This window comes from Mizuhopecten yessoensis, unplaced genomic scaffold, assembly GCF_002113885.1.
Source record: "Mizuhopecten yessoensis strain PY_sf001 unplaced genomic scaffold, ASM211388v2 scaffold8213, whole genome shotgun sequence".
NCBI lineage: Eukaryota > Metazoa > Mollusca > Bivalvia > Pectinida > Pectinidae > Mizuhopecten > Mizuhopecten yessoensis.
The window spans coordinates 1,586,930-1,600,769 of NW_018407435.1; the positions used below are offsets into that span (position 1 = coordinate 1,586,930).

Consider the following 13,840-nt stretch of genomic DNA (forward strand, 5'->3'; position numbering starts at 1 on the left):
AGTTATAAAATATTTAATATTTTTCACATATCCTGTTATCTCTGATCCTAAACATGCATTTCTGGTAGGGTTTTAATATACATCATGCATCTGAGATGTAATCAGAAACACAAAGTTTTTTGTTTTTTTTACATTTTCAAGCTAACCAGGCCAAACACTTTGTTCCTGTTTTCTGAAATCATCAAGATCTTTATGGTGTTTGTTGTAATGCAAACATGCAAATTTCGTTGAAAGCTATCAATTGATGAAAAGTTTCTCTAAGTCTAATTTTAGGCCACCAGGTTACTTAATAATTGGCATTTAACTATTTTTATTTCGATTGGAGCGCAAAAACTTTAACAAAAAAATAACTGAAGTTTACAGTATAGTGATATAAACGTCAATGTTAACAGACCTTTAGGGTCTTAATTCATTCTAAAACCTGAATACATTCACATCCTTGATTTTTTAATATTCTTAGAGAAAAAACACTTTCACCCTCGACAAAAACATACAGATGTATGAAAAAAAAGTTTAATTCTATTAGAACACCAAAAAGAACAGGTACTTCCACCATCAATAAATGGCCACATTCCAAAAGCACCTTTTACTAGGATTAGTGGCAGCTCTCAACAGCAATTTGAATATGGGTATGACAGGTTAATGTTTTTTTACTGTCGGCCTATAACCGTGTATAGTCACGGTGAATAAGTCGGACTGAATACATTTTGTTTGGACACTAAACAGTTCAGAATGATGTTATTTGTATTGTGGCATCAATACCTGGACAAAGGCTGTAATTTGGAGTATCCAGTATCAACCCATAGACACAAGCTTACTGGTGGACATGGATCATTAAGCAATCGAAAAACCGTTCAAAAAAAGGACAATAAACGAGAGAAAAAAAGGTCAAACACTGGTTAACATAATTTTACGATCTTTAGAATTTCTACTTCATTTGCATCATTTTGAATCCAAACTTTTTCTTTAATTTTGCAAGAAAGCTGGAAATTATTGCAGAATAAACTACATTACAAATGTCAACATGATTTGGTTGGTAGGCGCCTTATACAGGGAGTGTGACCAGGTGAATGACCTTGACTTCTATTACCTAAATAGGTTTGAGGTCAACTTATCTTAAAACCAATCATGAACAAATGAATTTAAAACACAGGGAAAACAAAAGGCTTGATTTATTGTTTCTGGTCAGGTTTCTGGCTTATCAATAAAAAAAATAAAAAAGTCAATGGTTAAAAGAAACTTGACATACATTGTAGAAGTCATTTGTATGGCTCATGGGTTTGTAAAGTAACAAACTTGTAAACCAAAAGTCATGGTTACAATACTAGCCAACAGACCTCTGCTACGTTGGCATTCACTTGGGGACAAAGAAATGGTTATGTGTACTTGTGATATGAATTTCTCATCACTTGCTCACAAGATTCTTGCTACCTTTTTCACATCGTAGCCTCAAAAAACTTCTTTCCTTGTATGAGGTGCATTTTGTCAAATTAATTGTCACACATATGATTTTTGATCAATTTTATATTGCATCGAGATATTATACAAAGTCATTTTTGGCACAAGCATTGCCAATAAAAGCTCTTTCTATAGGAATGTGACAAGTGTTAGTTAGCTGTAAAACGTGGTTGACCAGCTAGTCATTTGTTGCAGTTTCATCAACAGAGGATTTCTCTCAAGGTAAATCGGTCGAGTGCTGGACGCTTACAACAAACTCCTGGTTTTAAAGTTCTAGTCCTAGCAAGCGCACTTGGTAAAAATGACCAGTCAGGCATCATTGTGTTGTAAACTGTTCATACTAACTATGACCAATCTTGGGACCAAAGAGCTAAGGTGAGGTCCAACAGGAGTATACAACTGTTTGACCGATTAATTATGACACTGGAGATGGACCCTTCATGACAGTTGGATGATATTTCTATCAAAGGAGGACAAAACACAACCAAGTAACCTCTAACTATAGGTAACAATTAATCCTAACCCCTTGTAATCGCCCCATTCTGCCCCAAAACTCCCCCAGAGCAATTATTAGTCTCCCTCTACACTTTTATATAACCAACACTGCTCCCCTCCACAAGAAAATCTGGAGACATCCTCTATGCTTATCCTTGTAAATACCCCCCTCCCCCTTGAAGTTAATATTGGGTTACAGGTAGGACTATATGGTTGACAAGTCTTTATTCGTCCATTTATTCCGTCTGTTTTCCACACTCTTTGTCAATGACTGGAGTCTCCCCTGTCTCTATAGCCACATGTTATTTACAAGTCAGTTCCCCCCCTCCACTACTTCTCCTAACAAAGGCGAGGGGTGCCTTCCTCCTTACCGGATGTGACCTTTCCGTTCTAATTTTGAGTACAGCGTTATCAAAATGGCAGCCTCTGAATCATTAAAAACCATACTGTGAAATTAAGTGTCAAGATTTCACTGTATAAAAAGTAAGCGGTGTGGTGGGGAAGAAAACACTTAGGCAACCAATTCGCAACCAATTCCGTAATGGACTGTCTTATCTTCAAAGTGACTTTATATTAAAACTGAACATACCAAAATATAATGTCTAACAGAAATAATTATTTATTGACATGTCTCAAATTTTTATATCTTCGTACAACAACTGTGTAAGTTATAAATGTCTAGTAGAATTTAAGATCTGTTTATAATTTCTGTCAAGATAAGCAGCTTTTTATCAAAGCAAAAAGTGTATGGTAATATATAGCCTGTATATATTCTTCTAAAACCTCATTCTGTCCACCATTTTCCAGACATTTTTGTGCATACAGTGTCCATAATTATGATAGATTATAGTCAAACCTGGTTTGTCCAGGAATCTATAGTTTTGTATATATATACAGTTGAAAGGGACCTAGTTAAAGTCAGGAACCTTTAATTTATGAAAGAAAAAGTCTTTTAACAATGATTTAAATCATTGGAAAAAAGAAAAAGCTCACAAAAACCAGTTATTTGGAACTTGAATAATTAGGTTCTTTACCAAACTCTTTAGGAACATGCATTGATATACATGTAAATGTTTTAAAAAGTTTTAAAGTTTAATGTGCAGACATGAAAACCGATAGCTGATTTGTCTTCATTTTCAGTATCAGTCACCAGAAGTGATGTTGTAGCAGGCAGCCAAGGGCTGAAGGTCCCATCAGAAGCCCGTTTGTAGGTACAATTACACAAGCAGATACCACTGCTACACTAAGTGATTATAAAAGTTGCTATATCATTACAATGTATTGTGTTTCAAGGAATCAGTTCTCAAGCCCCATTAGCTTTGCCACACGTTCTACCAGAACTTAAAATAAAACTTTGTCGAAACTGTAAAAAACTACAAGCATTTATCTCAAGGTATAATTTAGAATCACAGAACACCAACGTTTTGCTTCAGTTTTGATAATTAAGAAAATATCCCCGATTAGAAGTTTCGGTAATGTGTGGTTGAGATAGTGAAGCTGAGTACTATGGCGACGTGTCCGTTGATGTGTTACATTACGCCTTCTACCTGTCTTATCATGACACCTGTCTATACAGGCCGTTAACAGATGTCTACTTACATGAAGTTATGTCCACAATTACACAAAAATCCCTTCCTACACATTTCTTCATCCCAATTTACTGTACAGCAGCTGCAGCAGGTTCGGTCTACTACTCCCAGGAACTCCTGACTTTACATTTGTCTGTAAGATACAAAATATGTGTTAATAAGCACGTATACAGACTGTTTGGATGCAGCACGCTCCAATACCTCTTCAAGGTCGCACATCACTTACCAAAAAGTACAACAGAATCATATTCATGGTACATTTTGGTGGAGAAGTAATGGACATTTTACAGAGATGGTTCTTAAAGGAATGGTGCTTAAATTACTCCAAACTCCAACATGGTTATTTCATTAACACGGATGCAAGTTATCAGATTTTTGAAATGACGGAAATATTGCCGTTGAATGAATAACACACTGTTCTCGGCACTTCTCACTAATTCCTTATTAATTGCTATGCCACCCAGTGGTATCCGTTTGATCAGATTTAAAAGTAACCAACTGCTAAAAATCCTGTTACCAAATGTTGGTTTCACATTATCAGTTTGATCAATTTAAAAGTGATCAACAGCCAAAATTCCTGTAACCTAAATATAATTTCATATTGACAATTTGATCACTTTAATGCAATCAACTGACAAAAATCCTGTTACTAAAAGTAAATTTTGCATTGTAGTTTGATCAACTTTACCTCATTCACCCCTAAAGACACATTTGAACACTTCCAACTCAAAGGTTGGACTAGTTCAATATGAAATTTCAGTGGTGAATGAGTTAAAGCAATTGACTGCCAATAATTCTGTTACCAAAAATTTAAATTTGCATTATAGTTTGCAGTGGCATAGCATAGGTACATGTATGCGCAAACACTAAAATGTTCGATAATTTTTTTAATAATATATTTTCATCAATTTCTTCTTCTTTTTTTTATGATTAAAATGGACTGTCTCTATCAATCATGAAAAAGGGAAATAAAAAAATCTTCTTGAAAATTTTAGTCTGATAAAAATAGTGTTGTTATGTTATGTCTATACTCATTGACAAATCTCAAAGGTTTTTGCAAACAACTATTTAGTGAAGAAGAAAACTTAATTTATTCATATAAAAAAATTGGGATTTACTTGTTAATAGCATAAGAGATAGCTTCTAGGGCCTATTAGAATTGTTTTCCTCCCATACCCTACCTCTCCTCAGGCGCTACATGCCTCGGACGCTCGACCCTCTGTAAGCATACACTCCGAAAAATGATTAGCTACGCCACTGGTTTGGTCACTTAAAGTGATTTTGTCAGAATTCCTGTTACTTAGAGTTTACATTGAATGTTTAAGTTTTCCCCTGAGGATGTGGGATTAAGCTGGACATTGGGGAGAGAGTAATAAACAAACCCCATCGCCTTTACCGAGTTACTGTATAACAGACTGATTCAGTGAGGTGTTATTTTCATGATCAGAGCAATAAAATGTAAATCGCAGATTGATGCAAATGGAAGCTAATGTAGTCCGACCAGGTCTATCTTCTATCATCAAAGATCATTTTCACATACACATGTAAATAGAAATTTTGGGAAAAGTGTTAAACTGTGGGGTTCTGAGGTGTAAAATAAAATCACCTTAAAATTACCAATAAATATAGTATCTCCCTATTTGTATCGCCTTATAAACGTATTGTGTGTTTATCAATATTTACTTGCATGATGAATGATTGTACTTTTCCTTATTTTGCAGAAATAAGAAAATAACAGAATCGAACTATGATACCTTTGTACAATAACATGATGAAGAATGCTGAAAATGGACAGCTACATACTAGAAGTGGAAAGATTTGAATGGGTTAACCCTTTCACCACTGTAGACCATAGTGGACCCATCCAGATCAATGCATGGCAGAGTCTACTAAAGTTACATAGGGGGGAAAGGGTTAAAGAAGGATTTGAACTCGGGCTTCTAAACAGAGTTAGATGGCCTCACTATCTCGCCAACATAGGATCAACCAAGTTAATTTATTCTGCCTCCCTTTTTCAACTATATCTTTGTACAAGTGGACCACATTAGATTGATGTGTCGACCCCCAGATACCATACTGATTATACACAAGTTAATATTCATATAAATGCAATTGCCCAAAATAAGGATTCCATGTACAAGTCAATGCCGCAGATCATTTTNGTAGGCGGGAATGGGATTCCAGCCTGGGACTTCTGAACTCTGGACAACTCAATTCTAAAGAAAAAAGATGAACAAAACTAAATATCTTGAATTTGTTTCAACTTCATCCCGAAAAAATCCTTACAGAAGAAAACATAGCATGCAGTGTAAACATGATTCAAATTGAGCAACGAAGCTATTTCACCAGATAAAAGTAACATGTATAATTTAACGGAGTCACAAACATCGGAAATACACCAAGAGATAAAGTCCTGAAGAAGATCCGGAAATTAATCATTAAGTAAAAAATAATTAATTTATTTCTCAACTGAAGTTTTATAAATGTGCACAGGCAGCAGTGATTGTAACTGTTGCAGTAATATATTTCAATCTGTTGTGGTAATTAGTTTCTGCAGGATAGAATCTTTGTTCTGAATCAGTGCAGTATGTAGTACTGTATTTGAAAGCTACCTCATACCTGTACAGATATGTTTAACAATAAGAAGAGTAGAAACCTGGTAAATTTAGACAAGTAAACATGACCCAGCTGTATACCTGTCGTCAGTCTTTATAAAGCATATATCTGCTTCTTGACCCCCTTATCTGGATCGGGTACTTTATTCAGTGCCAGACTGCGCAATTTCTATACTAAATTCCGTTACTCAATGCATAGTTAAATACAGGAAGGTTTGTAAACATGGAGGTTCAACATGAACCCATCCAGGGGCAATCCTGTTTGATCATACCTGTTTATTGATATACATTACTTACTCTGGGGATAGTCAATGGGATCATCCTGTAAATAGTAGATCTGTTCCTTAGAAGAACCAGGAAACACAGATGGGAGCATGCAGCCATGTATATTTATACATTCCCCTAGTACATAATGATTGTGAGCTGGCTGACCACTACTCACCCCAACAGGTACCTGAAGTTCACCTCTATTATAAACACACCTGGCACAAAGTACCTGTGAGCTCATGCAATGGTGTACGTGCCACCTTCAATTCATCCCTCTGCTATCAGGTGGCCGACACCATTCCATGTCCATTAGGGAAGCCAAATGCTGGCCAGATGTTTCTGCAAGGTGATTGTGTCAAAGAAGTGCATTGATTAGGTTGCCTTACAAGCGTCAACTGTAGGGAATTTCCCTTTAGCTCAGTGGTAGAGCATTGGGCTGGAGAGCCAAGGGTTGCGGGTTCGAGCCCCAGCGATAGCACTATCTTTATCACTATTCCTCGCCCTTTTACAAACTGGTGCCGTTGACCCTCCCTGTTCAAGGTAGGAGAACCCTTGGCGGGGAGTCAAAGAGCCCGGGTTGATGATTGAAAAATGGGGGAATAGTGTAAAAGAAGTGCATTGAATAGGTTGCCTTATAAGCGTCAGCTGTAGGAAATTTCCCTTTAGCTCAGCGATAGGGCATCGGGCTGGAGAGCCAAAGGTCATAGGTTCGAGCCCCAGCAACGGCACTATCTTTATCACTATTTCTCGTCCTATAACAATTGTTCTCTATAATATAAACAGTGAATAAGTTAGTAACAGGGGTGTGAGGGGTGGATATCTGGGGAAAGGGGAAGACGAGGAGGGCAATAAGGGTATGTGTATATGGGGGAGACAGAATGGGGGCAGAGCAGAGCTTTTGTTTAAAATGAAAACATGTGTTTATAGATTATTACTGATTGGGATAGACATGAAGTGGAACTGGACTAAATTGAATGACGGCGACCAGATATCTCATTTGGTAGAGCGTCTGTCTAGAGTTTGGAGGGTCCCGGGTGTGCACCCCGGTCTGGCCGTTGCATTTCTCTGTCTGGTGTTACAGATGTAGGATGTATTCAGGTGTGGTAATAGAGAAAAGTAGACGCAGAATACATGTCGTATAAACAGTACAAATCGTGTGTATAGAGTCTTGACCAGATGTTTGTCATTCGTGACAGCTGTTGGTCAACACAGGACAGAGCCATTCAACCAAAGAAAACATCTTAATAATTTCACTGCCCCCAGTGTTGTGAGAAATCAATTGAATTCAAAATACTCAAACAAGCAAAAGAAAAGACTCCATGAATATCCTAGCCCCAAGTCCAAGTTGATGTTTTTGCTCCAGTTTGCTTGTTGCTTTACTTCAGTGCTCACCCATGTAGGTATAATCTGTCTACCATAATTGTGTGTAAACATTGCCTCATCTAAACAGTCGGAGATGGTGGGTTGAAAAGGACATCTATTTTTTTAGTTAATACAAAATTCCAGAAAACTATTAAATATGTTTAATTGTCAATAAGGGACAACATTGTACCGATCAGTAGAACTGGTGTCTTGTGGTATCTCCTTAAAGTCTGTCAATAAAAACTGTTTCCCATAGATTACAGGATCATTCTGATGAAAATGTTCAATCTGCTTCACCGGTAAAAGCATAAATAGTATCCAGGTTTGAAAAAAGGGTGATATCTTATTATATATTGGTATGTCTCAAGATAGGTTGTACCTTTATATGAAAGTGTTTGTGTTTTACATCTAATGCCAGCTACAAAAATTATAACAAGTAACAAAGGTACTCTACAAACAAAATACATATATGAAATATGTAATTCTGCACAGTGGCTTGATCGCTGGTGACCAGATATCACAGTACAGCACCCATCTATATAAAAGGTTTGGGGGTTCCTGGTTCGAATCCCATGCTAGACCATTGCATTTTCCCATCCTGTCAATATTAGCCTATAAAACTTGGGTCAGCAGGCAATTTTACCTGAACTCCAAATCTAGCAAGAAGCATAAACCGTAATATTGAAATTAATGCAGTAGGATCCATAATCCATTTTCCCAAAAATAATATGGAGGCTCTACTGCACAGAGGCTAGGAACAAAGCATAAGATTACAAGAAGTAGTGGAGTATTAAATAGCAATCTAAAATAAGCCAACAATATTGACAGAAAAATGGGGGTACATCAAATACAATATGTACTATTTATAGCCTCAGCATCAAAATGAGAAAATGATTGCAGTAAAGAATGCACTAATGAGTTTTCTGTGTTCTACGTAACCTGAAAGCTATATCTTACAATAGAACAAATGTTTTAAATGGTAAATAATTTTGAGGAAGGAATTTTCTCTCAGACTGGGTCTCAGCTGTAATATATTTTACAGCAATACAAGTAAGAACAACATTCACCGATTCAGGATTTATCTACAATGTCTAGTATCTGAGGTCTTTCAACTCTATCCAATTTTTTTTTTTTTTCTGGTCTAGTTGTACGCTCTTCCCACTTTATGACACCTTTATGACAGCTCTCCCAGCACTTCAGAGTTATATTATCATCCTATCTAGACATAAAGTCCGAAACAATTGTCCAGTGATACATAAACAAACCGACAAAAAATAGGTTTTTATTATTTCATTTATTAATATTTTACTGATGTATAACCAAAGTTTGTATAGTGGGAATGTGTGTGCACCAAGGCAATTTTTACAACTGACAAATACCCTCCTTTAATTATTCGTCCCCCTTTTAAAGGTGAATTGTAATTTTCTCTACATCCATGAAGTAATAATGAAATAATATTTATTTGTAAAAATCATATTTTTTTTATTTATAAACTTATATTAATCACTCTTGTTTGCCCAGATGGAAGCGTGCAGAGGGCCTTACTAATCGTACGGTAATATGCTAAACTGTTATTTCTTACGAAGGTTCTTGTCAGCACTACGATTAGAAGAATACTTGTACACCATCATAATAATAATAATTCCAGGTTCTTATATACCGCTTTATCACAACCTAGTTCGTAGGTCGTCTCAAAGCGGTTCACAAATTATTATCTGTGGTTATATAGGGCCTTTGCGACCAGTCAATACCTTTCTCAACTCCCTGGGGAGCATACAGCTGGAGCTGCCATTTCGGCGCTAACAGCTAACATTCAACAATTCTAGCACTGCCCCACCACATACTCATTTACAGCTGAGTAGACTGGAACAAGCGGAGTAAAGTATCATGCTCAAAGATACAACACAGTGCCGTGGCGTGACTCGAACCCACAACCCTTCGGTCACGAGTCTGGCGTCCTACCACTAGACTACCATGCCTCCTAATCATAGAAACATCCTATAAGGAGTTTATCAATCAAGTTGGTTAATTGTTTATGTCGTGCGCCTGATGGGGAGATATGTTATATACAATTTTTAGTAAGTTTAATATAGAATTTATCAATCAAGGTGAATGATTGTATATGGCATGAACTTGTTGCTGATATATGGCATAAGCTATTATAGGGGAAGTTTGATAAATCTCTTATAACAGTTTGATGAGTGCAGAACTTTTTTATTGTATCTTTTAATACATCAACATTATTTCCACAGTTTTTCTATTTCTATATTTTTGCTATACCCTGATGATAGACTTTTTCAGGTTATTTTATAAAACCTTAAAAAAGACAATACAAAAAGTGATGATGTTGTTTTGCTCAATAAAGTTAAGAAGCCCATCGCTATTACAAGACTGGAATGTTTTTACACAATATTTTATCAGAAAACCCAGCGGTTCCCTTCTGCTTAGGTCATTACTTTTGTATACTTAATCAAAAGTACATGTATTCAGATAAAGATCGTACTTGCCTCATCTCCCTATTCCGATTTTGGACCCTAAAATTGAGCTTTATAACTACGGCTAAGATCTGATGATTTCACCTGAAAGAACAGCTCAAAGGGTGCAATTTAAAAGTGTTCTTTTTTCCTAGGGTGTACGTATTATTCTGAGCATGCATAAACTTCCCCATGGAAATTTCAAAAAGTTGGCAAGTATGAAAGATGTAACTATGTTGTAAAATCTTTTGCCCATCCATTTGTACTTTTGTATTATGATATGCAATAAAACTTTAAAATTATAATTTCAGAAATTTTATATTGTCATATTGAAGAAGTCAGACCAATGGAATCCAAACTGAGGCGAAATAGGATACACACCCTTTCAAACTAACAGACAATATAGTAGGTGTTGAAATAACATGGTAGTCATCGTATGATAACCTTCCTACTGTAATATGTAAACCAGGGAATTCCTCGCCCCCACAAAACACATCTCATTGACATATATATAAACTAGTTGTAGTAAATATTTCCACGTCTGTTTACAGGTTGAGCTATGAACATTGCGTTCTTGGCATTCTCCATCGACATGTGGTTCTTACTTAGAGTGATGTCAGGCTCCTAAGTGGTCTTAATTAGCACCCAAGGGGAGGTAATTAACCTATGCAGCTATATAGGCGAATTTGAAAAGAAAAGTTGTTCCATTTCCGTCAAGTAATATTTTTCAGATGCAAAAAAAAATGTTTTTCCTTCCATGATTGCATTTAATTTCAGTACAAAAAAACCCCTACTACTGTCAACAGGAAAAAGAGATTAATTTCTATGAGTATGACACTCCTTGCTATAACTGTCAGAGAGTGGTTGCTTCAGAGGAACTTTGTAAGTTCAAAGGTCAAATTTTATTAGCCAGCAAGCAGCTGACAGGTGATGAATATGTCCACCATCATATATATATAGCCTCACAAAAACCATTGTCACAAATTTAACAATCTCAGAACTTCAAATCCAAATTTTTAAACTCCATTGTTAATTATTTTTTTAAATAATTTCATGGAAAGTAACTACATACCTATATATTGCATAGACATAAGGGTTATGATTTAAGCTGCATTCTGGCAGCTAGAATACAGTCAAATTTTACAATTTCCAATATAGTAGCTTTTAAACATTTAAGGAATATTCCATATTATTTATTGACAAAGAAAGGGAAAAAGGGGGAAACTGGTTATGGGCACTTCAATGTGCTGTCAACTTCCGAAATGGAATTCTGACAACGCCCAAAATACCCTGCTGTGACACAAATCTATGTAAGCTATGACCTTATATCAGTGTGAAATCTAAGACCAATTCTTTTCCTGGGGCAAAAAAAAATGTTACAAAAACCTAATAATTTAATACAATGAAAAAAGATCAGCATGGAAAATACAACACTACTTTAAATTTATTTGTCCAGGAAATGTCACAAAAGGAATAATGATTGAAATGTATATAATTTTGAAAAAAACAAACAGAACACTTGTCAAGAGATCTGAAAAAAATCTAGCAACAAAATGTTTCAAATGTCACTTAAAATCAGTACTATTGGGATCAACGTTACCATCAAAAAGTCTTTGTACTGTCGGCTTTGATACAATTTGGGAAGGTTTGTCTGAAACCTTAGACCTTTTAAACGTTAAGAAGTTTACAAACACTTCTGATATTTGATACATTTAAAACCAACATTGGTTCATTGTGAAAACCTTGATTATAATGACAGATGGGGACAAAAAACAACCCTTTTTTTAATGACTGATGAGGAGAGACCACAAATATTTAGTTAGGGTAACAATTATTTTACATTAAGTTAAAAAGAAAACTACTTGGGATATCAGTCTCTGTCTTGATATTTTTAGGCCTATACTAAACATGTGTTTCTTCAGTTACAACAATCATTCTCGAGTGAAAACCCCAATCTCTCAACCTTTAAAGTAAAATTGTCATGATAGAAACATGGTTTAAACTTTTGTTATATATTTGTAAATGTATTGAGAGGGCCACAAACTTAAATCTGGCCATGTTTGTTGTCTGCATTGATGGTAACAAACCCTTGTCTTAAGAGATCCCTCGTCAGAGAGGATTTTCGTAAAACTGACAATCTTACGAAATTTCTCTTCAGAGTCAATAAATTTGTACAGCTAAATAACCTATCTTTGCTCTTCCCAATAGATCACCGACGCCTGTTGTAATTTGAGAAACCACTCCTGTTTTGAAACAATGATCTTAAAGTTCATCTGTCCTCAAAGAGTCAGTCCTTTTAATTATAAACAGCAGGGTCGGGGGTAACTATCCTCAACTTTCTAAAGTTGGCGGAGGGTTTTACAATAACAGGATGTTTGTTCAGAGTTTTGTGTCCTTGTGACAGCTAATATAATGGTCCAATGAAAATGGCACTAGGATAGAAAAGGAAGTGTCCAGTACCAAAGCATAACTTTTTTTTTATCACATACATATATATATTAGAAGCTACTTGACCTTTAATTTTTTTTATTCTTCAAAATATATTCCTCACTCTTGACATTGCAAATAAAAATTGTATTTTTCAAGATATATTCATCATTCTTGACATTGCAAATACATTTTATAGGAACACAGAACATTATCTTTTGATATTAGTTTCATATAAGCTGAAAATGCCATCATCGAAGTTAAATGAATTTCAAGAAACTCTGCTCAGTTGACAATGAGAGAATAAAAGTATTGATAACCGGTAAGAGGGTGAGAAGTGTGTATACACATGATAAACAGCAGGAAATGGCTCGTGATATATATTCCTGTTACCCTGAATACAACTAAACGTCCTAGATACAGTTAGCTTACAACTGTCCTACATAACATCCTCAGATTACCATTCATCTGGACATTCTCTTATCATTGAAAATGAAAAGTGAAGCATTTAATGACATTTTTAATGAAATGACAATTAATCGAAATTTTAAAAAAAATCAAATATATTTTTTACGAAAATATTTTCTTTTTAAGAGATGTTATAGGGATCAATGTTAAATGGGGAATTCTGTGAAACACTGCGGGTACAATGTAAATTTTATCAGCAAATGGGTCAACCACCTGTAACCAGCTCTATGAGCCTTTAATAATCTTACCTGTTTAACCTAGCCAGGCTCGAACGACACAATCCAAGGTACACCTCCTAGGTACACCGGAAACCCCAGGTTTTCTGTCAATATCTTAATCTCTGGTTGAAATTTCAAGTAGCACCCTACAGAACTATCAATATTTAATATCCACAACAAGAAAAGTAAATTCTCAATCTGAAACACAAAACCTGAAGCCATCCTGAATCTTATAATTACTGTTTAAATCACAACAGTGGTGACACATTAGTCTGGTACATGTATCCCAAAAATAATGATGGCGATGGTCTGTCAACTGCTTTTATATAAACCTGTAGATCCTGAATCAAGTCCAAACTTGTTCCAAACTTTCTTGGTCTCGCTTTAAAGTTTATTACAGGTAGACATGCATAGATGTATTTTCGTATTGATGACATCATATAACCCATCGGATACACAATTGTAAA

The 13,840-nt window shown here is 35.6% G+C and overlaps 1 protein-coding gene across 4 annotated transcripts in view; it reads right to left on the minus strand.

Moving 5' to 3' along the window:
- The window catches only part of LOC110455387 (fibroblast growth factor receptor 4-like), a 108,386-nt gene that overhangs the window by 93,336 nt on the left and 1,210 nt on the right, over positions 1 to 13,840 (minus strand). For 2 of the 4 annotated variants that reach the window (XM_021505488.1, XM_021505491.1), the window contains exons 1-2: positions 13,404 to 13,648; positions 3,553 to 3,675 (exon numbers count right to left, since the gene is read on the minus strand). The gene's annotated coding sequence lies outside the window, so the exon portion shown is untranslated. Of the gene's footprint in view, positions 1 to 3,552; positions 3,676 to 3,768; positions 3,785 to 13,403; positions 13,649 to 13,840 lie in introns of those variants that run through there. The other 2 variants (XM_021505490.1, XM_021505489.1) reach the window with 2 other exon arrangements.